The sequence below is a fragment of the Heterodontus francisci genome, chromosome 18, assembly GCF_036365525.1.
Source record: "Heterodontus francisci isolate sHetFra1 chromosome 18, sHetFra1.hap1, whole genome shotgun sequence".
Classification (NCBI taxonomy): Eukaryota; Metazoa; Chordata; class Chondrichthyes; order Heterodontiformes; family Heterodontidae; genus Heterodontus; species Heterodontus francisci.
This window is the reverse complement of record NC_090388.1, coordinates 50,304,699-50,310,473: the sequence shown is the minus strand read 5'-3', so window position 1 is coordinate 50,310,473 and position 5,775 is coordinate 50,304,699. Positions and strand designations below refer to the sequence as shown.

The following is a 5,775-nucleotide window of genomic DNA, read 5'->3' as shown; positions in this document are numbered from 1 at the left end:
GCTTTTACAAGTGACCTCTTACCTTTTCTATTTCTTGTCTCTACCCAAACTAATTCTACATCTTGCTCTTCCGAGCTAAGGTCATCTATGGCTACTGTACTAATGACATCCTTAATTAACAAAGGTACCTCACCACCTTTTCCTAGCTTCCTGTCTTTTCAAAATGTCAAATACCCTTCAATATTCAGATCCCAGCCTTGGTCACCTTGCAACCATCTTTCTGTAATGGCTATCAGATCATACATATTTATTTCTATCTGTGCTAACAATTCATCCATTTTGTTACGAATGCTGCATGCATTCAGATACAGAGCCTTTAACTTTGTCTTTTTACAATTTCTGCAATCTTTGGCCATATCTACTGGTGCACTCTTACGTTTGTATGCTCTGTCCCTTCCTGCCACACTCTGGTTATTAATACCCATATCGCTACCCTGCTCTATTACTTTGTTGTTTCACTTTGATTTAGCACATCTCCTCTCACATGATCACTTCCACCCACTATTTAGTTTAAAGCCCTCTCTACCACCCTAATAATATGACTTGCCAGAACACTGGTCCCAGTACATTTCAGGCGAGAACCATCCCAATGGTACAGCTCCCACTTTCCCCAGTACTGATGCCAGTGTCCCATGAATCGAAACCCATTTCTCCCACACCAATCTTTGATCCACCCATTCAACTCTCTAATCTTATTTACCCTACAATTTGCCCAAAATTTGCTTTTGGTTCAGGTAATAATCCAGAGATTATTACCTTTGAAGTTCAGCTTTTTAATTTAGCCCTTACTTAGCTGCTCATACTCCGTATGAGGATCTTCTTTCCTAGTCCTATCTATGCTGTTGGTGTGTGTTGTTGTTGTAGTAGTAGCGTAACTAGGGCATTGTTGATCGAGTCTCGGAGTCTGGATAAGGTGAACTAATAACTTATTATTTACACATCTCTATTTCTACTCTCCATAAGCCTCTCTAGCTAGCATCCTTTGTGCTGCTACTCTCTTCTTCCAAAACCCATTACCATGTGTCTATTACATCACCATCATACAGCGGGAGGGGTTGCTCTCACTTTTAACCTTTTCAGGTTCTTGTTTAACATATATACATTCTTGACTTTACCTACTATCTTTTCTTCCCCCAAGTCTCTGACTTCACAGATTTAGTCTGTGAGGGGGTTTCACGACTCCCTGATCTTGTTCTAGTCTGACTGGGATGATCTAGTCTTCCTTGTAAGTCTGGATCGCTGACTTGGTGGATTTTTACTAAGGACTGTGGTATTCTGTTCGCTCTAAGTTTCTTCATACTCATCCGGTTCTTCCAAATACATGATTGACTGTTGCTTCTGGGGAATAGGGATAATGTTTCTTCGATTTCTATATATGTTCCCTTCTGTTGTGTCTACCACATACGATCTCTGGTAGTTTTTATCTCTGTTGGTTACAATACCTTCCCTTTCTAGGTCTCATATCCATACTCTTTGGCCTTCAGTCAGTTTCAGTAAGTCTGTGGCATGAAATCTTTTGTTGTAATTTCGAGTTTGTTGCCTTCTGTAAGAATTTTCCTAGTCTCTTACTCTCTCATAGTCCCGGACATCCAATCCTGGAAGCAATTTTTTAGGCAACATAGAAAGTTGCATTCTTATCTTCCTGCCCATAAGTAACTCTGCAGGTGATAGTCCACACATCAATGGTGTAGAATGATCAACTATGAGTGAGGTTGGAAGGTCTTTATTCTTCTTCAAAAAGGACTTTATGGTTCTTACATCTTACATCTCTTTTCGCTTCACCATTCAACTCTTGTTATGACCAAGGCGAGAGGAGTGCACTGTTTGTTCTAGTCCCATTTCCCCACAGGCCACATCATATATTTAAATTTTCCCACTTACCGAAACAATCATATACTCTATTTTTCCCCCAGAATAAAGCACACCAACCAGGTTTCTTTAATAAACAACAAAAAATTATCAGTTTATTATAAACCGAGGCTTAACCAATAATGAAGTAAAACATGCACACAAATTGAAATATTAAAGCCCCTTATTTATCCTAGCCCTCACACACACCCACACACATGCATACACACCGGTTAACTGGGAATATAAAAGATATTTTTGTTTGCAGCTATTACAAAGAAAACAGAAGAAAACAAAACTTAGGCTGAAAAGACAGTATGGAAAGATGTCTGTTGTTTTGGTTAGGCATCCCAAATGCGTGATAGCTGTCAATGGGATCTTCCTAGAGCTGCAGGATGAGGTGGCCGAGTGGTTATGGTGATGGACTGCTAATCCATTGTGCTCTGCATGCGTGGGTTTGAATCCCATCCTTGTCATTTATTAATGAAATATTTAAAGTAGCTGTGTATCACTCTGAAGAGCACCGGCTACAGGTGATTTTTAAAAGGAAGAATTTACAGGGAGAAGGCAGGGGAATGGAATTGTGTAAATTGCTTTTTCAGAGAGCCAGTGCGGACACGATGGGCTGAATGGCCTCCTCCTGCACTGTAACAATTCTGTGATTCTGTGAGATTTTTCCAGGCCATGTTGAAGATCAGTTTGGGTAGGCTTTCCAAGAGATGCAGGTACAGAGGCTCCAAATAGGTCTTACAGCAGGAATTCAGCACAAACATTTCAGTTCACATACGTTTGATACAAAGGTTCCTTCAAACATACAGGGTTTCTGCAAATACAGGAGGAATTAGGAAACTGACACACTGTATGCAGGTTGGTTTTCAAAAGAGAGAGAACTGAGCTGTTTGACTTCTGGCAGGAAAAAAAGAACTGGCTTTTTTAACAGCTCAAAATGGAACTGAAAACATTCCAGAATCAAGTCTCCTAGCATCCATAAATCTTGGCCTGTCACTCCTTTGTAAAAATCTCCCCAAGTCAAAAACAACCCCTGCTGGGTTATTTGAAAACAGGTGCCTTCCAGTAACTGTTTACAGTTCAAACTCAGTCCAAACTAAATAATCAATGATGATTATGTAGGGGTTTCTGTTGAACATGAATAAATCCATACCTAGACATTCCCATGGTCTGGTCAGAAATTGAATAGTATCAGAGGTTCATGCTGTTCTGGTCTTTGTATTGCACAGAACTGGCAGTTCTGGATCACATTTTCAATGTCTTTGGATAATCCTGGCCACCACACTGTTGATTGTGCCCTTGCTCTGCACTTCATTATTCCCACGTGGCCTTGATGTAGACATTCCAAGATGTCCAATCTAAATGAACTGGGAATGACTAGTCTGTCATTATAAATGAGCAAATTGTCAATTATTGTGAAGTATTTTCTATATTTATAGAAAGTTTTCATTGTCTTCCCACTAGGACATTATTGTGGCCACCCTTGTGTGCAACACGGCCTTATACGAATACATTCTTCATCACTTTTTGGGCATGACGAATTTCTTGCAGTTTCTGTATACTTGCCGGCCATTGTCGTGCAGTATATTATGAAAATCACTATCTTGTCCACAAAATTCACATCTTGTTGTGTCAGATGGTCTACCATCGCTCTAGATAGCGGATCAGTGGACACTTGCATCTTTCCCTAGACATATATGGTCTCATACGTCTCTTTTCATCCAACAAGGATACCAAAAATTGATGGTCTGTCTTGATGACGACTCTCAATCCAACAATATAATCAGAGAATTTTTCATATGCCCATGTGATGGCAAGTGCTTCTTTTTCAATTACCACATATTTTGTCTCTGTCTTGGATTCGTCACGCCCAAAAACATGATGAAGATTGTATTCGTATGAGGTTGTATTGCACACAAGGGTGGCCACAAGAATGTCCTAGTGGGAAGACAATGAAAACGTTCTATAAATATAGAAAATACTTCACAATAATCAATAATTTGCTCATTTATAATGACAGACTAGTCATTCCCAGTTCATTTGGATCGGACATCTTGGAACATCTACATCAAACTCCAAAGCTCTAGATGCATAGTATATTGGTCTGCAAGAACCATCAGGTTGCTCTTGGAAAAGGACTGCCCCTAACCCCATGGAGAAGGCATCTGCAGTTAACATTGTTGGTAATGTAGGGTTATAGTGTGCGAAGATGTCCAGCGATAAGAGCATTTATTTAATCTTCTGGAATGCTTGCTCTTGATGTGAGCTCCAGTAGCATGCTTGATCTTTTTTGAGAAGTTGGCTTAGTAGTTCTGTTACCTGCGCTAAATGAGATAGAAATCTGGCTAACTGATTCACCATTCCAAGGAATATTTGGAGCTGTTGAACGGAAGTAAACGTAGGAAATTCTGTAATGGTTCGTGTCTTTGGTAGGTCTGCCATTATACCTTTACTGCTTATCATGTGTCCCAAGAAACAAAATAATTTCTTGGAGAATTCACACTTCTCATTCAGTGTTAGCCCTGCTTCTTGAAGCCATTGTAAACTGCTCGAACTCTTTGGTCATGTTCTTCCACTGACTGCCCATGTACCATGATGTCTTCCATGTGACAAATAACTCCCTTGAGCCCTTCTACGATGTTAGACATAGACCTTTGGAAGATCTCTGGTGCGGGAGTTATCCCAAATGGTAACCTTCCGAATGGGGTTATAAATGTGGTTAGTAATCTTGAGGTCTCATCTAAGGGTACCAACGAAAACCCACTATTGGCGTTGAGTTTGGTAAACATGATGCTCTGAGACAATTCTGTCAAGCTATCATCCACTATGGACATTTGATGACTTTCCTGCGCCACTGCTTTGTTAAGCTACGTTAAATCCGCACAGATACGACGAGTACCATTTTGTTTTGGAACTGGAACCATAACCGAACACCACTCTGTGGGTTTCAGAACAGGAGAAATGGCTCCCATCCAGGTCATCATTCCAGCTAGTCTTGAACTTGGTTCATCAACGGGTGTGGTATCTTTTTGGGTGTAAAGATACAAATTGGTCTGGCATCTTCTTTAAAGCGTGATTTTATACTCTGTCTTCAGTTTTCCTAGACATGAGAAAAGCTTTGGATAGTCTGCTTGAAAGCGACTGTTTACCTTTGTCTGTTTGACGTCATCAATCTTCTTGATCAGATGCAGGTATAAGCATGCTTTTCTGCTTAACAGGGAAAATTCTTGGTTTTGCAAGATGCATAGGGTTTCCATAAATTGTCTCCCTCTATATTGGAAAGCTTACCCTTCACTTTCAGGTGGGTCCCGCCTGGACCATGCAACTGTGTCCCCGCCAGTTTTAGGCAATGTCTCGTCATCCATGGCTCTTAGTGTGACATAATTGTGACACTAGCACCTGTGTCCAATTTGGAAATTTGTTAGATGTTCATTTATATAAATGTCCGCTGTCCAAAATCCTATATTTGGGTCATTAATTTCTCCTAAGAAATCTTCTGGTTCCTTTTCTGCTGGACATTGATGCACTTCATTCACCACTCTTTATGTGAAGGTCTTTTGCTTTGTGATTTTTGAACGAAGAGGTCTTGCTCTGGCACATTTTTCCATAATGGCCTGTATTTTTACAGTTGAAACATTCTGATTTACTGGCAGGACACTTCCCGTCTGTAGGTCTTCCTGACTCCACAGCACTGGCATGGTTTTCTGGCATCATGCACCTTCCCACCTATGTGTCCCTTCTCCATAGATTGCCTCTCTGTCTTTGGCTTAAAGAACTGTACAGTGATTGGATTTCTTCTAATCCAAGGCTTCTCCAGCCTGCTGAATGGCTCTATTTTGACTTTGGACTTCTGCCTGTTGTACGATCTGGATTGCCTTCTCGAGTGTAAGGTCATCTTTCGACTGTAAGAGCTCTGAT

General features: G+C 40.6%; 1 non-coding gene across 1 annotated transcript; it reads left to right on the top strand.

Moving 5' to 3' along the window:
- Positions 1-2,242: 2,242 nt before the first annotated feature.
- On the top strand, positions 2,243-2,324 carry trnas-gcu (transfer RNA serine (anticodon GCU)). The gene has a single exon. It is a non-coding gene; the product is annotated as a tRNA-Ser (tRNA).
- Positions 2,325-5,775: the final 3,451 nt, after the last annotated feature.